This window comes from Bubalus bubalis, chromosome 12, assembly GCF_019923935.1.
Source record: "Bubalus bubalis isolate 160015118507 breed Murrah chromosome 12, NDDB_SH_1, whole genome shotgun sequence".
Lineage (NCBI taxonomy): Eukaryota > Metazoa > Chordata > Mammalia > Artiodactyla > Bovidae > Bubalus > Bubalus bubalis.
The window spans coordinates 36,430,548-36,457,223 of record NC_059168.1 but is presented as its reverse complement, the minus strand read 5'-3'; the positions used below and the strand labels follow the sequence as shown (position 1 = coordinate 36,457,223).

Here is a 26,676-nt window from a genome sequence, read left to right as displayed (position 1 = left end):
GCTGCGATGAACACTGGGGTACACGTGTCTCTTTCCCTTCTGGTTTCCTCAGTGTGTATGCCCAGCAGTGGGATTGCTGGATCATAAGGCAGTTCTATTTCCAGTTTTTTAAGGAATCTCCACACTGTTCTCCATAATGGCTGTACTAGTTTGCATTCCCACCAACAGTGTAAGAGGGTTCCCTTTTCTCCACACCCACTCCAGCATTTATTAGTTGTAGACTTTTGGATCGCAGCCATTCTGACTGGTGTGAAATGGTACCTCATAGTGGTTTTGATTTGCATTTCTCTGATAATGAGTGATGTTGAGCATCTTTTCATGTGTTTGTTAGCCATCTGTATGTCTTCTTTGGAGAAATGTCTATTTAGTTCTTTGGCCCACTTTTTGATTGGGTCATTTATTTTTCTGGAGTTGAGCTGTAGGAGTTGCTTGTATCTTCTCGAGATTAGTTGTTTGTCAGTTGCTTCATTTGCTATTATCTTCTCCCATTCTGAAGGCTGTCTTTTCACCTTGCTAATAGTTTCCTTTGATGTGCAGAAGCTTTTAAGGTTAATTAGGTCCCATTTGTTTATATTTGCTTTTATTTCCAATATTCTGGGAGGTGGGTCATAGAGGATCCTGCTGTGATGTATGTCAGAGAGTGTTTTGCCTATGTTCTCCTCTAGGAGTTTTATAGTTTCTGGTCTTACGTTTAGATCTTTAATCCATTTTGAGTTTATTTTTGTGTATGGTGTTAGAAAGTGTTCTAGTTTCATTCTTTTACAAGTGGTTGACCAGATTTCCCAGCACCACTTGTTAATTCTATTTCATAATTGCCTAATTATGCTTTAATAATTGCCAGGGTAACTGGCAAACAAACAAAACAAAAAGTGATTTAGATAAGCTCTTATAACACATTACAAGAGTAAGCCTCTAGTGGATTAAAAAGAGTAAATATTAGCTTTAATTCTTAGCAGAGCTATGAGGAAAAAAATAAAATATTAATGAAATCTTTAGAGGAATAGTATCTTTGAAAAGCTTAGGGCAGTAAAGAAAATCACAAAGGAAAAAATAAATAGCTCAACAACATCAAGTAAAACAATGGTTCTAACATAAAAAACTAACAAAATTAAAAGAAGAGAAATATAATTGGAAGTATCTGTATTGATCATGATAGAAACAGTAGTATATATAATATATAAAGAACTTACTCAAATTTTCAAAAATGTTAAAACCTCAAGAGATAAATAGTCAAAGTATATAAACATACAATTCACTTGTGAAGAAATACAAGTAAACTGTATACATTAATCATTTCTTGGATATTTATAATAGCAAAATACTAAAAACAAAAAAAATGCCCAATATAAATAACAATTCAATAGACTGTTATACAGTCATTAGAATTGTAATTATGAAAACTTAAAAATGTTATTATTTAATGGTGGAAGGAGTCAAATAATAATTCTGCTTTACAATACACATCAAAAAAGGCAACAATGGAAATCACTATTGACAAAGAATAGTGGAATCATGGGTAATAATTTTTCTGTAAATTGAGAAGGAATAAGGAAACCCCTATACTAATAGGTGAACAATACTAATTATTAAACATTACAGATTCTAACATTGGTTGTATTTTTCAACATACAGATGGAAGCACAGAGTTAGAAGAAACTAGGAGTATTAGTGTCAAATGGTAAGTTATTAAGCTTCCTACAGTAAGGATCTTCTACTGCTCCAGAACCCTACAGAGAGCACTCATGTTTCCCAAAGGCACTAGAGAACACGAGGACACACCTTGAGAATCGAGTGTGTGATTCTGCCACACCTTTGTCTGCGGAGCCTTGTTCTGTGCTGTTGATACTGTTTGTCTTCCTTATGCTGTATTTTCACCATAATACTTGCTTTAAAACTTTGCCTGAATTTGGACAAATGTCTCCTTTTTCATGTGAATTTACTTTTTGTAACTTCTAGTATATTTGTATTTATTTTTATAGTCCTTGATCTTCTCTTTCACAGCCTCCCGTGTATAAGGCATAATTTAGATTTCAGTTCAGTTCAGTCGCTCAGTTATGTCGGACTCTTTGCAACCCCATGGACTGCAGCACACCAGGCTTCCCTGTCCATCACCAACTCCCGGAGTTTACTCAAACTCATGTCCGTTGAGTTGGTGATGTCATCCAACCATCTCATCCTCTGTTGTCCCCTTCTCCTCCCACCTTCAATCTTTCCCAGAATCAGGGTCTTTTCAAATGAGTCGGTTCTTCACATCAGCTGGCCAAACTATTGGAGTTTCAGCTTGCGCATCAGTCCTTCCAATGGACTGATCTCCTTTAGGATGGACTGGTTGGATCTCCTTGCAGTCCAAGGGACTCTCAAGAGTCTTCTCCAATGCCACAGTTTAAAAGCATCAATTCTTCGGCACTCAGCTTTCTTTATAGTCCAACTCTCACATACATATATGACTACTAGAAAAACCATAGCCTTGACTAGATGGACCTTTGTTGGCAAAGTAATGTCTCTGCTTTTTAATTTGCTGTCTAGGTCAGTCATAACTTTCCTTCCAAGGAGTAAGTGTCTTTTAATTTCATGGCTGCAGTGACCATCTGCAGTGATTTTGGAGCCCCCAAAAATAAAGTCTGACACTGTTTCCACTGTTTCCCCATCTATTTGCCATGAAGTGATTGGACCAGATGCCACGATCTTAGTTTTCTGAATGTTGAGCTTTAAGCCAACTTTTTCACTCTCCTCTTTCACTTTCATCAAGAGGCTTTTTAGTTCTTCTTCACTTTCTGCCATAAGGGTGGTGTCATCTGCATATCTGAGGTTATTGATATTTCTTCCAGCAATCTTGATTCCAGCTTATGCTTCATCCAGCCCAGCATTCTGCATGATGTACTCTGCATGTAAGTTAAATAAGCAGGGTGACAATATACAGCCTTGACGTACTCCTTTGCCGATTTGGAATCAGCCTGTTGTTCCATGTCCAGTTCTAACTGTTGCTTCTTGGCCTGCATACAGATTTCTCAGGAGGTAGGTCAGGTTATCTGGTAGTTCCATCTCTTGAAGAATTTTCCATAGTTTTTTGAGTTAATAACTCAGAATAACAGACATGGATTTGAATCCTGACTCAGTTATGTGACTTTGGGCAAATTACTTATTTGTAAACCTTGGAAATTTATTTTATCTATTAGATGGAAATAATAATACTTCATAAGGTAATTATGAGGTCTAAACTAAAGGAGATAATTCATGTAGTACTTGGGTGTTATACCTACTTGGAACACTGTAAACTCCCATGTAAAGACATATAAATACGGTACCTGAAACACTAATCAAAATTTTAACTTTTTTTAAAAAAACTACAACTCACAACCTTAAAATGACTCTATTTCTTTCAATACATTTGATAGGTCAGATCTTGTTATCAGAGTCATGGCTTAATTGAAAAAAGGAATTTCCCTTATTTTTCTGTCTTGTGTTTGCCTTTTTAAAGATGCCTTAAATCCCTTACGGATTGGAGTCATGTATAAATTGATAGAGATACCAAGTTTCCTTAATCACAGCACTTAACTGAAATTTTTTATTTACTAAAATTAGAGAGAAGACAGAGAAAAATGCATTCATTCAATCTTGTCTTTATGAGTTTAGTAGTCCAACCACCTCATTTCACTACTGAAGGCTGTGGAATCATCAGAATCAAAATACCGAACTATTTGATACAGTTCATATTTAAACTTCTGCAATGAAAATGAATCTCAGTTGAAAAGTTCAAGTAGGGAAGAAGGGGCATTTTAAAGGAATTAAAATGTGGTGGCGCAGGTTCAAAGTAGCTATGGTTGGCAGAAAACCAAAGCTTTCCAAGTTGGGTCTTAGTTGTCAGTGACTGGAGTGTAGGTTTTCTGTATATGTGTTTTTTAACACTCCTTGAAATTGATAAGTATAGCAAGAACATTACTTGGACTTTATTTGATTTTATTTGAATTTCAACAGCTACCAACAGATGTGCTTAGAATGAATAGGCCCTGATTCCCAAATAGCACAGTATTTCACATCTATTTTAGACTATGAAATGAGAGCCGACTCCAGGAAGACAGCTCTGAACCTTTTTTCCAGCTGCAGAAATAACTCCTCTTGCTGCCCCCTGACCTACACCAAGGGAAGCTGCTTGAAAAGATATTCTTTTGCCAGCGATCATTCCACCATTGCAAGCCACAAATGGAAAAATAAACTAATGTGTTCTCTTCAAAAAACTTATTCTCACGGCCCCCAGAACCAGGTAGATAAATAAGGAAAACCATAGATTTATTTTTAAATTCCCTTCTCATTTTCCAAAATGGTATTTTTATTACCTTAGAAAATGGGGCTTCTTTTCTGTACAATAGAAACTAACACAACATTATAAAGCAACTATCAGATCAGATCAGTCGCTCAGTCGTGTCCGACTCTTTGTGACCCCATGAATCACAGCATGCCAGGCCTCCCTGTCCATCACCAACTCCCGGAGTTCACTGAGACTCACGTCCATCGAGTCAGCGATGCCATCCAGCCATCTCATCCTCAGTCGTCCCCTTCTCCTCCTGCCCCCAATCCCTCCCAGCATCAGAGTCTTTTCCAATGAGTCAACTCTTCGCATGAGGTGGCCAAAGTACTGGACTTTCAGCTTTAGCATCATTCCTTCCAAAGAAATCCCAGGGCTGATCTCCTTCAGAATGGACTGGTTGGATCTCCTTGCAGTCCAAGGAACTCTCAAGAGTCTTCTCCAACACCACAGTTCAAAAGCATCAATTCTTCGGCGTTCAGCCTTCTTCACAGTCCAACTCTCACATCCATACACGACCACAGGAAAAACCATAGCCTTGACTAGACGAACCTTTGTTGGCAAAGTAAGGTCTCTGCTTTAACAGACAAATTTGGCCTTGGAATAAAGCAACTATACTCCAATAAAAACTAATTAAAAAAAAAAGAAAATGGGGCCTATCAACTAACAGGTCACTGTTAATCTTCTCCAAAATAAGTTAATTCATCCAAGGACACCCCCCACCCCAAATTCCTTGGGACTTTGCTCCATCGTTAATTCCCACTTGCCTCAACCAACACTCTGTCCCTCCCCTTGGTTCTCAGTCCTTACTTCAAGATGTACAAGCTCTACTCAATGGCAAGTAAAAACCTGTAACCTGAATTCTCCTCTAGCTGTTCCCCTATCTTATTTCTTCCCTTTGAACCTGAGCTTCTGGAGATGACAAATCCCTATTGAGTTAAATGGAAACTCTGACTTTGCTTTCAGACATAATAATGACTTTATTGGGTGCCTCTCTGTGCCAGACACTCTGATAGGCCTTAACATATTTTTCTTGATTAAAAAATACATGAATAATTCATGCTCATTATAAGAAATTAAACAATTCAGAAACCGATAAAGGCAGCACCAACATCTTCCCTACGCAAGCTCCACATTATAATTGTTACAATCACCACTAGAGAGAAGACTTATTGACCATATTTCATAGATGAGAAAACTGAGGCTGAGAAAAGTTCAGAGTATACCCTGTAGTGTTTAACAGAATGAGCTTTAGAGTCTGGTTATCTGGGTTCATTTCTCAACTTTGTAATTTACTATATGTCTACTGATGCTTTCGAACTGTGGTGCTGGAGAAGACTCTTGAGAGTCCCTTAGACTGCAAGGAGATCAAACCAGTCAATCCTAAAGAAAATCAACCCTGAATAAAAATACTGGAAGGACAGATGCTGAAGCTGAAACTCCAGTACTTTGGCTACCTGATGCGAAGAGCTGACTCATTGGAAAAGACCCTGATGCTGGGAAAGATTGAGGGCAGGAGGAGAAGGGGACGACAGAGGATAAGATGGTTGGACAGCTTCACCAACTCAATGAATATGAGTCTGAGCAAACTGTGGAGATAGTGAAGGATAGGGAACCCTGGTGTGCTGCGGTCCATGGGGTCGCAAAGAGCTGGACACAACTGAGTGACTGAACAACAACAACAATGTGTCTATGAGCGAATTACTTGTTATTTCTGTGCCTCAGTTTGCCTATCTGTAAAATGAGGTTAATAATAGTATCTAGTTCATAGGATGCAGTGAGAATATAATATGCTAAAGCATAAAAATATTGCTGTTCCTTAAGAAAAAAATAAAAAAGAGAAATTATTTTAAAATAACAGCTAAGAAGAAAATGCTAACAGCAATTAGAGCAAAACTCTGTTCACCATTCTGCAACTAGTATAGAGTCTGAGTTTTTAAACCTGCTGGAAATTTCAGCCCCAAAACTACACTTGTATTGCAATGATGACACCGTCAGTGGACTTTGCTCTTTAAAATCACACTATTTTTTAAAAGATCCAATAAAATTATTTCAATTTTCATGATTAACTAAATTTCATTCATTTGTTATAGTATCAGTTTCATTATTTTTAATTTATCTCAGTCTAGAATGATTATGTATGTTTAACATTTAGATATTATTAACATTTTATATAGTGTTTTGACTCACATTTAAAATTTTTGAAATGGCTCTGTGTGTCCCTGGCTGATTTGGTTCCCCCGGCCATCTAGCTCTACCCGCCACCGTACACAGACCCCAGCCTCTTTACAGTTTCATTAGGCACTGGAATGTATATTTGCTTTCTGTCGGTGCTATAATGGTAGAAAACTACTAAATCATAATGATTAACTTTCCCAGGGTAAATCATTACCCACACCCTGTTAACTCAGATATTTTCTCCCTACTTCTCTATATTTATATGCTAGTTCTAAGAGGCAGCAGAGATGACCGCAGCTACAAAGCTACTTGGTTAATCACTCAAAACTTCTTTTTTACCATGTCCTTTGCAAACACAGTTTAATGGTCTTTCTCTGGGAAACAGAGGAAATTAACAAAGTGTACATCTCCTTCTCTTGTGTACCAATGCTCTTTTGAGTCTTTAACATAATGCACTGATGCCCTTGGCTTTCCAAACTGGGTGGCCTAGCCTGAAGAACAATATTTCTGTATGTTAAGTCACTAAACAAACACACTTGTTTAAAGAATTTAGGTCAAGAAAGAGATTCCTTTCAAAACAACTAAGAACCAAACAACAATATTTGAGGAGTCAAAGAAAAATAAGACTATACAATTCACAGGCTCTCTTCATTCATCTTATATTAAGTTTAGTTTTTGGAAACATCATGCTGTTTCTGTTTCCCAGAAAATTTAAATACTTCACAATTCGATGATGTGCAGATTTGTAGCTAAACTGTACTCCCCTCAAAAAGCCACCTTCTTTCTTTACTCATGTTTCTTCTTTTCTATCCTTTCTCTTTTCCACCCCCTGCCCTTTCTTCTTCCTGTCTCTAGTTGAGATTTTGTCCCAGCTCTCTTTGTTGTTGTTTAGTCACTCAGTCACGTCCGACTCTTTGCAACCCTATGGACTGTAGCCCGCCAGGCTCCTCTGTCCACGGGATTTCTCAGGCAAGAATACTGGAGTGGGTTGCCATTTCCTTCTACAGGGGAATCTTCCCGACTCAGGGATCAAACCTGTGTCTCCTGCATTGGCAGGCAGCTTCTTTATGAGCCACCAGGGAAGCCCACTAGCTCTCTTTACTCATCTTAAAAAAAATTTTTATAGTCAGAGTGTTTCAAGCCCCAAATAAAAATCATATTTTGTTCTTTTCAGCAGTTTCTAGTCCATACTGTAGGACACAAGAAAAATAAAAGACCCCCAAAGAGAATAACATTTCACACTGAACTCAAAGAATGTTATCACTACTAATTTTCCAATTAAAAAAACATACACATTTCTTATTTTTGATCAGCTAATATATGTGACTTTCTTCTGAACACTTTAAGGAAATATATATAATATAGGCTCTGTGACGTTAATATGAAATTCTAAAGGTACCTGCCTTCTAACTAATTTAGCCAAAGGTGGTGATGTTAGATAATTAACCTTAAAATACAGACCCAGCTTTAAATCTCCTGACATCAGTTTAGATCACCTAATGCCGTGCATGCTTGCTGCTCATGTCATTCCCCCTCATTTCTCAAGGATTCTAGCTACTGGCTTAGTCTCATTTCTTTCGGTGATTTCAGTATGCACATTGGTGATCCTTCCCACCCAGGCCTCTTGGTTCACTGACATCCTCCCCTACAATGACCTTGTCCTCAAGGTGCCTCATTAGAGGCCTAGTTGGATGGAGGAGTCAAGTCCTAACCATCTCCTGCAGTCCACTCTGAGACCACTGTCTCTCATCCTTGTAGCTTCCTTTGGTACTTGACCCCAGGGACCCTTCGATTTCCTGGGTATTGTGATCCATTGATCAGGCCACCTTTTCACTGCCCCCACTCCTATGTCTTTTATTGCTCTAGCTTAGATTCTCAGATCCATGATTATAATCATTCTCTTGCCCTTCATGCTTCAGTTCTAAATCCAGCTCTGCTTCTTCATGCTGCACCTGTAAACTGAATGTGGTTGCAGAAAAATTCACAACTACACTGATGTGCCTCATTCAAATTCATGATCTTAATGCTGTTTGACAATCACAGCACATGTCATCGTCCTGTTACTCTTCGATCCTCCAGACAAGTATTTCCTACTTGTCTCTTCCCAGAATCCTTCTGCCCCTTACCTCATCCCCTCTCTCACTTGAATTGAATCTTGCTTTCTCCTTTACTGAGTACACAGAAGCGATGTGAAGAGAATTTCATCGATTCCATCATCACTTCTACCCACCAAACAGCATCTACACCCTCATACTTTGCCTTCCTGCTGGTTCCCACAGTGACCTTGTCATGTTCCTACTAAAGGCTGACTTTTCCTCCTCTACTTCGGCACTAGATTCCATCTGCTCTCACCTATTCAAGGACATCCCTCCAATGATTCTCCTGTCTCTCTCCTACATCATTAATTTTTGCCCGCTGCTGAATCACTCACATTGTCACAATGCAAAATGCATCCAATTTTGAGTCAGCAGGCACACAAACTTCTTTTTCTCCCATTCTAAAAACCTTTTTTGGAACCACTTTCTCCACCAGCCATCATCCCATTTCTTTCGAGCAAAACTTCAAGAGTCATATATACTTGCTATTTTCACTTTCTCCCTTCTGGATTTTCTCTTAAAGACATGACAGGGCATCCCTGGTGGCTCAGTGGTGAAGAATCCACCTGCCAGTGCAGGAGATGTGGGTTCAATCCCTGGCCAAGGAGGGATTCAGACCTACATGCCTCAGATCAACTAAGCCTGTGGGCCACAACTATCGAGCCTGTGCTCTAGAGCCCACGAGCCGCAACTACCGAAGCCCGTGCACCTGGGAGCCTGTGCTCTACAATAAGAGAAGCCACTGCAATGAGAAGTCTGCGCATCACAACCAGAGAGCAGTCCTTGCTCAGCACGATGAGAGAAAAGCCCACACAGCAGCGAAAACCCAGCACAGCCAAAAAATAAATTAAAAAATGTAAAAAGCCATTACAGCCAAGCTGTCACCCCACCACTCCTCCAAAACAGTTTTTGTCAAGTGATGACTCCATTTATTTCCCTTTTGGGCAAATTCCTCAAAAGAATATCAATATTCACTGTCTCCAATTTCTTTCCTCCCATTCCCCTTAAAATCTATTCTGACCTTCATCACTTTTGTTGTAAAACCCATTGGTCAATTCTCATCTTACTTGACCCATCAGCACCACATCACACAGTTGAACTTTCTTTTACACATGTGGCTTTCGGCATACTGCATGTTTTCAGATTCTCTCCTCCTTCACTGGTCTCCCCTTAGTCTCTTTTGCTGGTTCTTCCCCTTCTTCCTGACCTTCTAATTCTGGAGCCCCTAGGGCTTGGTCTATTGCTACTCACATGCTTAGTGATTTCATCCAGCTTTAAATATTGCTTTAAATATCTGTGCTGATTACTTCCAAGTGTGTATCCCCACCCTAGACCTCTGTTGTGCTCCAGTCTCATAATGCCCACTTGTTATCTCAACTCTCATCCAAAGTCATCTCAAACTTAACATGTCCAAAAGCAACTTCTGATTTTCCTGCAAAGGTCTCTTCCATCATAACATCCCTTATATCTGCATCTGGCAGCTTCATCCTATCAGTTGCTCAGGTCAAAATTCATGGAATCATCCTTGACTTCTTTCCTTCTCTTATACCCTGTATCCAGTTCACCATGAAATCATGCTGGCTTTACCATCATACTTTATCCGCTACCCAAGTCCACTGTGGAATATCACCTTCACCTTGATTACTTTGATAGCCTTCTAAAACATCTCCCTATATCTATCATTGTCCCCACACAGTCTATTCTTCACTCAGGAGCCATGCAAAATGCAAAATGCATCCAATTTTGAGTCCTCTGCCCAAAATTCTATAGTGGTTTCCCACATCACTAAAACCAAACTTCTTACAATATCATGTAATATCCTGCTTGATCTGGCCTCTCTCATTCACCCTGCTTCAGTCACATTGATCTCTTTCTGGTTATTCCCTGAACACCCTAAGCATGTTCCTGTCCTAAGGCTTCTATTTAGCTCCCCTTTCTTCCTAGAATGCTCCTCTCCAGGATATCCACTGAGCTAAATCCTTTCTTCTTTGAATCTTTGCCAAAATCTTTTCAGTGAGGTTTCCTCTGACTGTGCTCAATCACATCCAACTCTTTGTGATCCCATAGACTGTAGACTCAGATATGCAGATGACACCACCCTTATGACAGAAAGTGAAGAAGAACTAAAGAACCTCTTGATGAAAGTGAAAGAGGAGAGTGAAAAAAGCTGGCTTAAAACTGAACATTCAAGAAACTAAGATCATGGCATCTGGTCCAATCACTTCATGGCCAATAGATGGGGAAACAATGGAAACAGTGAGAGACTTTATTTTTTTAGGAGGGGGTGGCATCCAAAATTACTGCAGATGGTCACTGCAGCCATGAAATTAAAAGGTGCTTGCTTCTTGAAAGAAACACTATGACCAATCTAGACAGCATACTAAAAAGCAGAGATACCACTTTGCCAACAAAGGTCCGTCTAGTCAAGGCTATGGCTTTTCCAGTGGTCATGTATGGATGTGAGAATTGGACTATAAAGAAAGCTGAGTGCCAAAGAATTGATGCTTTTGAACTGTGGTGTTGGAGAAGACTCCTGAGAGTCCCTTGGACTGCAAGGAGATCCAAACAGTCCATCCTGAAGGAAATCAGTCCTGAATATTCATTGGAAGGTCTGATGCTGAAGCTGAAACTCCAATCCTTTGGCCACCTGATGCAAAGAACTGACTCACTAGAAAAGACCCTGATGCTGGGAAAGATTGAAGGCAGGAGGAGAAGGGGACGACAGAGGATGACATGGTTGGATGGCAACACCGACTCAATGGACATGAGTTTGAGCAAGCTCCGGGAGTTGGTGGTGGACAGGGAAACCTGGTGTGCTGCAGTCCACAGGGTCACAAAGTCAGACATGACTGAGCGACTGAACTGAACTGAGACTGTAGCCTGCCAGGCTCCTCTGTCCATGGGATTTCCCAGGCAAGAATACTGGAGTAGGTTGCCATTCTCATCCATGGGATTTCCCAGGCAAGAATACTGGAGTAGGTTGCCATTCTCTTCTCGAGGGGATCTTCCTGACTCAGGGATTAAGCCCACATCTCCTGCGCTGGCAGGCTGATTCTTTACCACTGTGCCACCTGGGAAGCCCTTTTGTCTGACTACCCTTTCAAAACCACAGTCTGCTCCCAATTCCCTACCCCCACAACTCTCAATTCCCTTACTCAACACTATGTATTGTTTTATCCATAGCACTTATCACTTTCTAATATGTTTTACTTTTTTTAATTTAAATGTATTTATTTTAATTGGAGGCTAATTACTTTACAATAGTTAACTTTTTTATTATTGTTTTTTCCTCTGCTAGAAACTCCAAGAGTGAAGAAATCTTTGTTCTGTTTAATAATATATATCCTAAGAGCCTAAAATAGTAGTAGGCATGCCACAGGCACACAGTAATGTGTTCCTTGAAGGTTAAGGAAGTATTTGTCTCAAACCATTTAGCCTCATGCTAATTTTGTAGGAAGTTTTTTTTTTTTTTAACCCTTGATTCTGTTTATTTCTATGTCTATTTAGTTTTTTTCACTGCATTTCAATGTTGAGTTATATTTCCATAAATTCTTATATTTCATCCAAGTTTGAAAATGTACTAGTGTAAGTCTGTCCAACATGTTCTCTTATATTTCCTTAAATCAGTACTGTGACTGTATTTTCCATTCCAAATATTGTTTATTCTCTCTCCTTTTATTATTAATCTTTGGTTGATACTATTTATTGTCTTTCATTAATTTCTCCTTTTATATTCATCATTACCTTTTCTCTCCTTTCTTTGGCCTAACTCTGCTGGTCTTGTATACACTACTCAACTTAGAGTCTATGATGAGTGATACAGTGCTCACCAGTATTTTCAGCTTCCTTCTCCTTGCAATCTCAGGGAAGGTTTTACTTCTCTGACCCCTTAAAGTTAGGCAAGGCCATCTGATTAGCTCTGACCAATCACATATGTCACTTTTAATGGAAACATTTAAAACCCTATGCCTGGGGAAAGGATGTTCCCTTCAATAAATACTGCTTGGTCATTCAGACAGTCATATGGGGGAAAAATGAATCTTTCCTATCACACCATTGGCAAAAAGCAACTCCAAATGGACTGCAGATATAAATGAGAACAATAATAGAAAGGCAGGATTTCTTAACAGGGCACAAAAAGCACTGATCTAAAGGGGAAAAATGATAAACTGCAATATATGATTAAAGACTTTTGTTCATTAAAAGACATCACTGCTGTTGCTGCTGCTCCTGCTGCTAAGTCACTTCAGTCATGTCCAACTCTGTGTGACCCCATAGACGGCAGCCCACCAGGCTCTGCCGTCCCTGGGATTCTCCAGGCAAGAACACTGGAGTGGGTTGCCATTTCCTTCTCCAAGATAGTGAAAAAGCAACTCAGAGGGGAAAAGATATTTGCAATACACAGATCTGAAAAATGATTTGTATCTAGCATGTACAATGGATCCCTACAACACAAAAAATACAAAATACGCAATAGAAAACGTGGAGCAAAGACTCTTAGACTTAACACAAAGCGGATATCCAAATGGTAAAATCAAAACCACGTGAAAGATTCTCAATTCCTCAGACATTAGGTATATGCACATTAAAACCACTGTGTGACAATATCACACATGAGAATAAAAAGGATGGCAAAACCTACAGAACTAGACTAGATGAGGCGGAGTGTCTACAGACTGAGGGGTGAGTATCGGGAAGCTGAAGGGTGGGTCTCCTGAGACTGCAGGGTGGGTGGCGCAATCCACTGGTTTGCATGAATGAGTCTTTTGTGAGGAAAACAGATGCCAACAAACAGCTGGTCAGGCTGGCCTACATGAGCGTCCCTGTTAGAGCCAAGGGATCCTTCCTCCCTAAGCCCATACCTTCACTACTCCTGACCACGCCCTGGGAGAACCGGACCGCAGCAGTGCCAGAAGCTTCTAGAGGAAACCCAGGTGCTGGTGGAGGTGAGTGAGGGCAGCGTGGAGACTGTTGCGCTCCCACCGCTCCAGCTTCCGGAGGAGGGGGGCGCAGCCCAGGCCCCCGCGGACTCCAGCCCTACTCCCCAGCTCCCAATTGCTGGGGCTCACAGTCGTGGAGTGGCCCGAGTGGGACTAGAGGAGGTCGGGCCACCCAGGGAGGGCAGGGAAGCAACCTCTGCCTCTGGGGCAGCCAACGGCAGACTGGAAAATGGTTTTCAGTGTGAAACTGGTGGGGAGAAGGCCCTAGAAACCTGTGACACCAGGAGATCAGAGTCTGAGCTGACAGCTGGACGGAAGGCTGCGGAAGCAAAGACCGAAAGGGGCCCCATCTTCTCAGAAGCAGCGAACCAGGAGGAGAAGGTTGAAGTGGAGAAGCCAGGTGGGTGAGGAAAGGGAAGCAGTGGAGGAACACAGAGGGGTAAAGGAAGCAAAGGACGACGCAGGGCCCCCAACCCGGAGTGAGGGTCCCCACCTGAAGGCCCTGGACTCCAACCAGCTGGAAGTGGACGCTGGGGACGCTCAGGCTGACCCGGCCTTCCTCCGGGTGGAGCGCAGGTACAGGCGCGTGCGTGAACACTACCTCCAGTGGAGGAAGCACGTCATTCGGCACATCCCCGGCTTCTGGGTCACTGCCTTTCGGAACCACCCGCAGCTATCTGCCCTGATTAGAGGTAGAGATGCAGAGATATTCAGCTACTTAGCCAGTTTGGAGGTGAAGGAGCTCAGACATCCTAGGATGGGCTATAAATTCAAGTTCCTTTTTCGAAGAAACCCATACTTCAGAAACAAGTGGCTTGTGAAGGGATATGAGGTCACACCCTCCAGCCAAGTGGTCTCCCTTTCCACTCCAATCATATGGCACCCGGGTCATGAAGCCCAGGTCTTCCTTTATAGGAACCAAGACCTCATGTGTGGCTTTTTTGCCTGGTTTTCAGACAACAGCCTTCCAGAGTCTGACAGGATTGCTGAGATTATCAAAGAGGACCTCTGGCCAAAGGCACTGCAATACTACCTATTGGATAAAGCGCCCCATAGAGCTAGACTTCTCCAGATAAGGGAACCAGTGGAGACCCCCAGGCCCCCTGGGTTGCAATCTGGCTAACCTTTGCTCTTGGGAATACTCCCACACAGGTCCCCTGCCACCTCCTGCCCGACCTGGGCCTTGGCTACAGCAAGGGTATGCCTTTTACTGGTTTTGTGCTGACCTTTCTACACCTTCCGTGGACATTCAGTTCTCTTAGCTTTCACGACTGAGACCTTCGTGGCCATGCTGCTCCACTTCCCCATGGTCTTCTTGATGTCCTGTGTTAATACTACATGCGGTACCATGGTGGCTCACCTTCTTCTAAGTCAAACAAATGTAGATTTCTCTGCCTTTGTCAGCACTGCTTGGACACTGTTCCCAAGGCTTCTGGTCTAGTTACTACCACCTGGATTTTCAGCTATGTTTAAGAGCCTGTTTTACTCATTCTGCTTTGCACATGGCCTGTGGACAACTGCTGGGCATTAAATAAAGTCAAGAGAGAACAGCAGTGGGCTGCTTGGTCTCTGATTTATGCAACCCCATTGCTCTTCCTGCTTCTCTGATCACCTATTGCTGCCTGCAACTGGATGCAACACCCACCCCCTTAGGCTGCCCCCTGCTGGATGAACATTTTCTAGACCTCGTTAGGTCCACTTTGTAGTTTTTGGTAAACAAGAATCTTCAGAATTGGTGGTAGACCCAGGTTTCCTGTCAGCATGTAAAAGACCTTTCTATTTCTTCTCTGGGCTTTGCTGGGGGTTCAGATGGTAAAGAATCCCCCTACAATGCAGGAGACCTGGGTTTGATCCTTGGATTTGGAAGATCCCCTGGAGAAGGGAACGGCTACCCACTCCAGTATTTCTCCTCTAAAAGAACTCAATTCCTCACCATCACTCAGGAACCCTACTTTTACCGTCAGGCAAGTGGTTGAGGGGATAAGTTAGACTCATTTACATGGCAAGGATAATGATGGTGTCCTTGACAAGTATCAGGTTTTCTCAGCCTCAACCAGTAAAGCCATACAAAGGTTAGATACTTTCACTTGTCTCCCTTCTTCATCCTGAACATGATGAAGAGCCAGCAGTGCCAGGGCAGGCACAGTTCCTCTTCTCTTTCTCCCTCTCTTTCTTATATCTGTCCCATCTCTTTATTAAAAGTGGTAGCTCAGAAACATCTGCAGAAGCAGGCTTCGCAGTTTAACGTGTGTGTGTTCGTAGTCGCTTCAGTCGTGTCTGACTCTCTGCGACCCCATGGACCATGGCCTGCCAGGTTCCTCTGTCCATGGGATTCTCCAGGCAAGAATACTGGAGTGGGCTGCCATTTCCCTCTCCAAATCTGACCTGAGACAAGCCAAAACGACCGCCACAAGGAGCCGGTTTAACTTGGGTCTTTACTATTTCAAGAGGCAGAGGGATGGCCCTGTAAGGAGACTACCAGAGCCCTTACTCCTCTCTGCCGTCTTCCCAGCCCTCACCCATCCCAGCAATACCCAGACAGTTGGAAGAAAGGTAGATGTATGTGGAATGAATGGATGGGAGAACTGAAGAGACTGGGGCAACTGCCCGCCCTAAGAAAGAAAACTGAACAGACGCCCAGAGGCAGAAATGACCCAGGGAAAATATGGGCCTAGAATGAAAACTGGATTGACTGAGAGCCTGCAAGGAAGGGTATCTTCTCTTGTCAGTGGTGATGGAAGGAGAAATATTTTTCTTAGGATTGGGATGGGAGAACTGAAGGTAGTTGAAATGCTAACTATGTTGCTGAAAGATGGGTTCTTTAAAGAAATTCAAACAATGCAATTGTGTGGAAGATTAATACTGTGTCCTTAATTTCACTAGTATTTAGTAAAACCCTATTACTTTCTCTGTTTCTGTTTACTGGGAAGATGCGGCTGTATAGGTTTTCTTTTGCTTTCAGTTGAGAACATTTGAAAGAATGCTAATCTCTTTCTTGTACAATATGGAAATTTTTGTGAATATTCATGATGATTTTCAACTTGTTTCTGTTAAAACTGTATCTTTAGAAGTAAAATTGAATAACTTGGTCTTGCCAGACTCTGAAGACTTTGGAAATGATTGTCTTTATGGAAAAATAACACACAACAATTTGTGGCTCTGACTGTCTTCACAATTTATCCTGGTAACAACTTAATAATTGATGTATCTCTCTCTCTGAATGGCAGAAATACTTGGGAGGTTTCTCTGTAAAACTGGAAGTGTACCACTGGCATATTTTTCTTTCTTTATTTGCATGTTGGTAAAATAAAAGCATGTCAGTATAAAAAAAATAAACTAAAAAGATAGAAAATAGCAAGGGTGGAAAAATACACAGAAAAATCAGAATGCATGAACACTGCTATTGGAAGAGTAGCTTGGTACAAATACTTTAGAAAATTGATTGGCAGCATCTATGCACACCCTCTGATCCAGCTCTGGGAACATACCCAACAGAAATACATACATATATATTCACAAAGACATGCATGGAAGTGTTTATAACAGCACAGTTCTATTAGAGGGAACTGCCCCCAGAATCCATCAACAGCAGAGAAAGTAAGTTTTAAAATAGTCACATGATGGAATGCTATGAGAAAATTTTAAAACTTTGCTTATATGAAATATTACAAAGGGATCTCACAAACATGAGCTTGGATGAAAGAAACTAGATATAAGACTGCATGGATGCCAAGTTGCTTCAGTCATGGCCAAATCTGTGACCTTATGGACTGCAGCCCACCAAGCTCCTCTGTCCATGGGATTCTCCAGACAAGAATACTGGAGTGGGTTGCCATGCCCTCCTCCAGGGGATCTTCCCAACCCAGGGATTGAACCCGGGTCTCTTATACCTACCTGCATTGGCAGATAGATTCTTTACCACTAGATTTCTTTACTTAAGCCATCTGGAAAGCCCCAGACACAGGAGTACATGCTGTACAATTCCATTTATATATGAATTTTAAAAACAGATAAAACAAATCTATGGTGGTAAAAGTTGAAATAGTGATTCTACAAAGAACAGTGAAGAGTCTGAGATTTTATTCTGCTTACAAACTATTATTTTAGTCTGCCTAGTTAATGGATGCTGAGTCATAGACAAAGAACCTTACAACTCAAAAGTCTATGTCAATAGACTTCTTGACCCTGCTTCCTAATTTTGCAATATGAAGAAAGCCAGGTGACACCTGCACACATACTGGTGGCATCACAGGAGAGGCACCTGACTTTAGGGCCCCACAATCTTTCATAACGGGGAGTGAACATGCCTACCCTTTGCACTGAAGGGAGACATCTTTAATTCATTAAACAGTATGAAAGTGTTAGTCACTCAGTCACATCCAACTGTTTGTGGTCCCGTTGGACTGTAGCCCACCAGGCTCCTCTGTCCATGGAATTCTACAGCCATTCCTTTCTCCAGGGGATCTTCCTGACCCAGGGATCGAACCCGGATTTCCCACATTGCAGGCAGATTCTTTCCCATCTGAGCCACCAGGGAAGTCCCATCAAGCAGTATAATAAAAGACAATAGTAAGAAATACAACTTTTCTATATTTTCAAGACTTAAGCAAAACTGCCCTTTCCTGTAGAGAAAAACACTCTCTGTTGTCTTTCAAGGCTATCTAAATAAGCTTGAAGAGATACTCTGAACAAAGGCAGGCAGTATCTCTGCTCACAAAATAGGCAGAAATATCAGAGACCCATGATCACTGTCTCCCCAACAGCTGCAGAGGATGGAAGGGCTGGTATCCCAATGACTGGAAGGGAGTGTGATGGTAGATTCTGAAGGGCTGGAGATATCTGTCTTGATCTGGATGCTACATACATGGGTGTATTCAATTTTCAGTGCTTCTTTGAGTTGTGCACTTGTGAAACGTATTTTTCTATATGCATATTTAATAGAATATACCTACTTAAGAAAAACAAAAATTGAAAAGAAACCCAAAGTAAGCAAAGAAAAAAAAAAAAAACCACCATTTTTCTGGAACTTTAATGTGAGAAGATGATTGGCCAATTTAAAAGTATGTTTCAGATTTTGGGGGGGTAGGCTATAAGTCCATGTATTAGATTTCTAATAAGATCATTTTCTACACCACAAATGGTTAAAATCCATTTCCTGGGGGTAAATTTTTTATCTTGGTATGAGACATCAACCTTTAGTATTTATATTGCTCCTGCTCATTTTGTCAACTGACTTTTATTAGAGTTGAGTTGTAAACAGTTGATTAATCATGACTTGTGATAGTTCATTTTCAAAGCTTGGTTCTTCCAGCTAAATAAATGATAAAATTCACATATTACTTAACTCTGTTGTTCAGCAAAGATGATGCTATTTCTGAGACTTGGCCCCTTCATATACTTGCTTCTTAAAATGGTCTGTATCAGTTTCATATCCTTTCTTCTAAGCCCTCCCTTTATTTGAGATATAAATATTTCACTGAGTTAAAAACAGAATTTCAAACTATACCTTTGGCACATGCCATAGAAGACAGCAATATTAATAGCAACAAAATCTTCTGCAAAACTAAAGAAAGCATTTAGTTTGGCTTATATGAACAAAATCTTTCCATTTCTGTATATTACAAGATATATTGGGACAATAAGGATACTTCAGAGCTTAAAATGGCAGATTTTTTAACATGAAGGATATAAAAACATGTAATAATATATAAGATCAACTAACTGCCTTTGAAACATAAGGTAGATTTAATTAGACTTTTTACAAACTATCAATTCATATCACACATTTTAATTTTAAATGGCATCCACATGGATGGCTTGCCCTGAATTTTCCAATGGCAAAATTTTCTCTTTGCTATTGGTAGCTGGAAGCAAAAGAGACATAGGATTCAATTTCAGAATCCTAAAATTCAAGTTTAGTCTGTCTTACCAAAATAGATGAGGATGGAAGAGGCGGTGGGTTGGATTTTTCAGTTTGGCATTAAACTAGGGTCTAGAGTGTTAAACGAATAGTGCACGAGTTGTAAGTCGGGACACCTGGTAGCTGGGTTCTAAAGGGCTCTGCCATACACTAGTGCTGTGCTAAGTGCCAGTGCTAAGTCACTTCAGCCATGTCCTCTGTCCATGGGGACTCTCCAGGCAAGAATACTGGAATGGGATGCTATGCCCTCCTCCAGCTGAGCTTCCTGACCCAGGGATTGAACCCGGGTCCCCTGCATCGGTAGGCGGGTTCTTTACCACTAAGCCACCTGGGAAGCCCCCAAACTAGGCAAACCAATTATTTCTGAAGACACAGTTTTCCTCATCTTTTCAGTAAGTTTGAAATATCTTTTCTTCTAAATCTGGATTTACTTACCCTTAAATATAAGCCTTCCCCAAGATTCCGTAGCCTCCCCAGCTTACTTTATCTCTGCTCTCCCTAGGTGACCTTAGCCACTTCCAGAGCTTCTGCCATCGCCTTTGAGAAAAGGACTCAAATTGGAATCTCCAACCCTCAGTCCAAGACCAGGGTCTGACCTGTCCATTTGCACAGTGTTTCCAGAATTGCTCTCTTCCTTTCTCTGTTTTTACTTCAACATCTCTTGTCTATATTACTAGAAATCTCCAGGCTTCCCTTCTTGAATCTGATCTTTGTCTTCCCATCATTCACACTACTGACAAAGTGATCTAATCCCTTTTGCACAAATATCTTTGCACCACTGTGGAGGAGACATGGGTTAGATCCCTAATCTGTAAGATCCCACATACCACTGAGCAACTAAGCCCACGCACCACAGTGATTGCGCCTGTGCTCTAAAGCCTGGGAACCACAACCCAAGTGCCGCAACTCCTGAAGCCTGTGTGCCCTAGAACCTGTGCTCCACCACCAGACAAGCAACTGCAGTAAGGCCATGGACTGCAACTAGAGAGTTGCCCATGCTCATGGCAACTAGAGAAAAGCCCACACAGCAACGCAGACCCAGTACAGTCAGAAATAAAGTTATAAGACAAAAACACCACTGCCTACAGAAGAAAGTCTTAACACCTTATTACTGCATTCAAGGGCAGTTCCAGTCAAGCCCCTGCCCAACATTCTTGCCAGAGTCCACTCACATTGGAGTCCGTGCTGTTCCTCAAGCAGCCCATATGCAGTCCTGCCTCTGTGCCTTTGCTCATGATGTTCCCTCATCGTGGATTCTCTTCCTCACTTTCTTATGTTTGAAAATCCAACCATTCCTTCTGAATTCAATTCAAATGCCATCTCCCCTAAATAGCCTCTGAAACCTCCTACTTCCCATAGAATTTATTTCATACAAGTTTATATCTGTTAGTTCTTTATATGTGGTAGCAGTTTATATGCCCTTTTTATCAATTTTAAGGGTCAAGATCATGTTTAGCTATTTTTTTTTCTGTGATGAGTAATACATGGCCCCTGTCCTCAAGTAGCCTACAGTATTGCATAGAAGACAATGTACAGCATAAAACACTAAAATAAGGGCAAGCATAGGGTTCCACAGGACTGTGCAAGAGCACTATTTCCCACACCAAAAGGTTAGGGGTACTAAGGAAGGCATATATTATATGAAGGTGGCTTTTAAGTGCCTTCCTAGATACCATATGATAAGCTTCTTCACAGTATGGAATTTATTTTTTCATCTATATATCCTTAAGGATACATATGTTTAGGAAAAATTAGGCACTCCAAAATTACTTAATGATTATGTAAGCAAAAAATGCCTGAGTCCTTTTTAGCTCTAATGTGTAGAGTATGCATCATATTAGTCTTTTGTACTAGTTTATTCCACTGAGTGGACAATGAGAAAAAATTAATTGGCTACTGAAAACTTAATTTTAAAAAGGTGATAACATAATTTTAGGCTTGATGTTTTAGGTTAAGTGTTAATTTCCATACCTGTCCATATAATTCCCAAGAAACAAGAGCCAGGGCAGATTTCAGTCAAATCCTCACAAGTGTCTTAGTTCTAAATCTCAGAAAGGAGGTTATGTTGATAACTGAGCTGTTCTGCAATTATAGATCAATTGAGTCAAAATAGTTATATTAGTTCCATGACCTGTAATTTTATGTAATTTAAAGAAAAACAGCAGGCTTTATTATAGCCCTTCAGTCCAGTTCATTTCAGTCACTCAGTTGTGTCCAACTATTTGTGACCCCATGGACTGCAGCACGCCAGGCTTCCCTGTCTATCACCAACTCCCAGAGCTTGCTCAAACTCATGTCTATCAAGTCGGTAATGCCATCCAACCATCTCATCCTCTGTCATCCCCTTCTCCTCCCACCTTCAATCTTTCCCAGCACCAGGGTCTTTTCCAATGAGTCAGTTCTTTCCATCAGGTGGCCAAAGTATTGAAGTTTCAGCTTCAGCATCAGCCCTTCCAATGAATATTCAGGACTGATTTCCTTTAGGATGGACTGGTTAGATCTCCTTGCAGTCCAAGGTACTCTCAAGAGCCTTCTCCAACACCACAGTTCAAAAGCATCAATTATTTGGTGCTCAGCTTTCTTTATAGTCCAACTCTCACATCCATACATGACTACTGGAAAAACCACAGCTTTGATTAGATGGACCTTTGTAGGCAAAGTAATGTCCCTGCTTTTTAATATGCTGTCTAGGTTGGTCATAGCTTTTCTTCCAAGGAGCAATAATTTCATGGCTGCAGTCACCATCTGCAGTGATTTTGGAGCCCCAAAATACAAAGTCTCTCACTGTTTCCATTGTTCCCCATCTATTTGCCATGAAGTGATGGAACTGGATGCCATGATCCTAGTTTTCTGAATGTTGAGTTTTAAGCCAACTTTTTCACTCTCCTCTTTCACTTTCATCAAGAGACTCTTTAGTTCTTCTTCACTTTCTGCCATAAGGGTGGTGTCATCTGCATATCTGAGGTTACTGATATTTCTCCCAGCAATCTTGATTCCAGCTTGTGCTTCATCCAGCCCAGCATCTCTCATGATGTACTTTGCATATAAGTTAAATAAGCACGGTGACAATTTACAGCCTTGATGTACTCCTTTCCCGATTTGGAACCAGTCTGTTGGTCCATGTCCATTATGTTTTTCCATAATGCCCATGTCCATTATAGCCCTTAACAACTGGCTATACTAATAACAGTTCTCATTCATTAAGGGCTACATCATAGTTTCACTTTCCTAAGCACTTCATGTACATTATTCTCTTAATCCTTATAAAACTCTACAAGGCATTCCTGATTCCATTTTGCAGATTAGGAAAATGGGACTCATTTAAAGCCAGGATTCAAACCCAAGTCTGACTCCAGAATCCAGTAACTATACACAGGTAGAAATGCTACTAATATCTTTTTTACAGTAGAAAATAATTTGCCAAATGGATATGATTTTTCCCATTTGTATACAAATTTTCTTAGCATATAAAATGTTTACTAATTTTGATGTTTATTAATGAAAGTTATGACACATCAAAATCATAAGTACAATACTTCTGATTGCTTTTTCCTTTAAGGATTGTAAACATGTTATGACCTAATTTCCCCAGCAATATGAATACCACCTAAAAATGAATATAAGACACAGTGGCATTTTTTGACATATCTGTTGGTTCACATCTCTTTGCTAAAGCCATTGTCACAGCTGAAGCATATTTTCAGGTGTTCAAGTGGCTCCAACAAGCTTTTAGCCTTAATTCCAGGAGTAACCAGAAGTATTTGGAAGACAACACACTTTGTCCAAGAAGACCAAATAGCAGAGGTCTTCTGAGTAGGGAAGGGATTATGTCACTGTCTAAAAATCCTTAATAAACTTGGCTCCTTGGCAATGGGGAAGAATGCAGAGCCAAAGCACATATGAGGTCCCAACAATATGATGGAAATAAAGGGATAAACCGGAAAATCTCAAGCAAAATGTACAACGGAGGAGAATAATATTTATAAAAATTTTTCAGTGTTAATTTTGTGTATCCAAAAGAACACTGGTGTGAGACCTAAGATAAAATGATTTTTAGCTCCAGCTTGTTTTCTAGTCTAATTTTGTGACTTCTGGAGGAAGTGATTAAAATTTATTACTATGATTCAGTTTATTACTCATGATAGGAGTGAGGTAGACTAAAAAGTCTTCAGTTTCCTTTTAGAACTTTGATCTTATCATGCTAGGGAGACTGCAAATACACACCCCTCAATGGCACCCCACTCCAGTACTCTTGCCTGGAAAATTCCATGGACAGAGGAGCCTGGTGGGCTGCAGTCCATGGGGTCGCTAAGAGTTGGACACGACTGAGAGACTTCACTTTCACGTTTCACTTTCATGCGCTGGAGAAGGAAATGGCAACCCACTCCAGCGTTCTTGCCTGGAGAATCTCAGGGACGGGGGAGCCTGGTGGGCTGTTGTCTATGGGGTCGCATAGAGTCGGACATGACTGAAGTGACTTAGCAGCAGCACCAAGGCTTTATTATTTAGAGATAGGTTTAAATTTAATAAAGAAATTAGATGGACACTTTCTTATCTTGATAAAATATACCCTGGTCTTAAAGTGATCATCATGACTACTGGGGCAACAGTAAGGCATTCCCCTAAAGTCAGGAACAAAGAAGGATGTTCGCTTGTCACAATTATTTAACAGACAATATTGTTAATAAGAGAGAGAAACTAAAAGTATAGAAATTCAGAAAAGGAAATAAAATTTATCACAATTTGTGATCATTATGGAAAATCTGATGTAGTCAACTGGAAAAGTACTATAAACAAGAAAATTTAGTTAAGGTAGCATGATACAGAATTACTATATATAGATATCAATACATTTCAGATGAACAAACAATGAGTTTAAAAGTGAAATGGAGAAAGACTATTTACAATAGCAACAGTAAAAGATGAAATATCTAAGGAAAAAAATGTAAGAAATATGTAAGATTTACAAATACAATTTTAAAGCATTCCTGGAGGAGACAAAGAGAACAGCATACCAAGTTTTTAGATAGGATGTCTCAACCTCATCAAGTTGTCCTTCCTAAGCTAATTTAGAAATTTATTGTAATTACAATATGAAGGCCAAAAATTGAGAAAGGAGTGAGGGACAGACAAGCAAATCAAAATACAGTTTTAAAAAATGGCAAGGAAAGGCCCCAAAATAAATAGAAATGAGGGGTTTACACATTTTAATGTAAAGCTACATACAAGAGTAAACAAGTGAATTAATAGGATGGAACAAGAAGTCTAGAAATAGACCCCAGTGCATACAGAATATGGTATATGATAAATACGGCATCTGAAATCAGTGCAGAAAAGAAAAACAACTCAAAAAATTGTCTTCAGACAGCTGGAGAGTCATTTGTAATAAAATTAAGCTGGATTCATGTCTCATGCTACACAACCAGGTAAATTCCAAAGGAGCAAAGATTTAAATTTTAAAAATATAAAATCCTAAAAATACTATAAGAACAAAGGAGACCTTCTTTATTAACTTGGAGTGGGGAGATCTTTCTATTATGTAAAATCTGGAGGCATAAAAGGAAAATATTGATAAATATACCTACTTGAAAAAAGTTTTTAATCTACATGGTAAGGATAAAATCTATAAGAAAGTCAAAAGAAAAATCACAAACTGGAAATGCATAAATTCATAACAAGCAGATTTTTAGAATGGTGAGAAAGGATGTATATGAAAGGGCTGCAAATTACTGATTCAGAGATTTGCCAAAGAAGGAAGTTAACTTCAGATTATGCAGTTGGCCATCCGTATCCATCAGTTCTACATCCAAAGATTCAACCAACTGCAGACTGAAATATATATTTAATTCCAGGAAGTTCCAAAAGCAAAACCTGAATTTGCCATGTGCCAGCAACAATTTACATAGCATTTGCATTGTATTAGGTATTGCAGGTAATGTAGAGATGATCTAAAATATTCAGGAGATTGTGCATAGATTATATGCAAACACTACACCATTTTATATAAGTGCCTTGAGCATCCTCAGATTTTGGTATCCACAGGGAGCCAATCCCACTTGAATACTGAGAGCTGAATGTATACTTTACCTAAAGCACCAAGTATACATCAGATACAATCCTATTTCCCATATTAATGGAAGAAACCAATAATCACACCACCACTGGGGTAAAATGAGTAGCAAGTTTGCAACTGTCTCAAGGACATCAGTGATGGGCCGGGTCACCTCAGGATGACTAATTCTGTAAACGTATTTTACTTATCAACACCTGGTGGTTCCATCCTGTTTGGTACTATGCTGTAATTGCTGCAGACTGCAATGACTGCCCTGCAAAAGTCATTTCTGCAGTAGTATGTGTGAGTTTGCACAGATTAACTCAAATGTTATGAATATGGCCAACCAGCCATTATGTTCACCAAGCATGCAATGTCGTCATGGTGTCTGCACTTCTGTTGGGCCTGTTAAAAATACACAGGTAGCTTCTCTCATATACTATTAGCTCATCTGAAATAGCTTCATACTTCTAACAGCAATACATTCAATGAATAAATCGGTACTATATGATTTATCTCTTGAACAGAAATTTTATTTGATCATTCAGGAGAATATAACTACTTCCACTCCTCCTGATGTAAGTCTCTATCTCATAGAAGAAAAAATGTAAAACTGCAGAACTTTTTGCAGTATCTTCCCCCATGTGACTTCATGTAGAAACAACAATAATATCAGAGGTTTCAATTAAAGAAATTTGAGGGAAATCCCAGGGTTATTGCACCTGGAATATTTTCAGTTAATTTTTTTCAAGCTAGGCCTACCTCTTGAGCACCTGAGAACACATTTCAAATACATTTTACTAATAGAAGGTTTCTTAGGTTCAATATCACATTTAAAGCAGCTGGAAATTTTAGAACAGTCCAAGTATATACTTGGCTATTTCCATGGAAATTTGGATGAGGGTCAGCTGGCATAAGTCATAAATAGTTTCCCATGATATGCCAAAATTACAGATTAATTCAATTTATAATAACTGAATTGACTTAATTAAAAATCTTTCATTTGCAGGCATTTGCTCAGAGGAGGCAGAGTGCTCCACTTTGGGACTCCTTGCTCCAAGGGTGAAAAGAATATAATCCATGGACCATGTCTATGGCCACTTGTTCTCCAGCTAGCCAAAGGCAAAGAAAAGAACCAAAATAAAGTGAAGATTTTACCAAGAAAAACAAAAAGTTGTGAAACCTCT

General features: G+C 40.2%; 1 protein-coding gene and 1 long non-coding RNA gene across 8 annotated transcripts in view; one reads left to right on the top strand and one right to left on the bottom strand.

Moving 5' to 3' along the window:
• Positions 1–26,676, bottom strand: part of ACYP2 (acylphosphatase 2) — a 193,203-nt gene that overhangs the window by 54,699 nt on the left and 111,828 nt on the right. The window lies entirely within an intron of this gene.
• On the top strand, positions 1,630–26,656 carry LOC123464765. The gene is made up of 2 exons (XR_006639790.1): positions 1,630–1,678; positions 26,499–26,656. It is a non-coding gene; the product is annotated as an uncharacterized LOC123464765 (long non-coding RNA).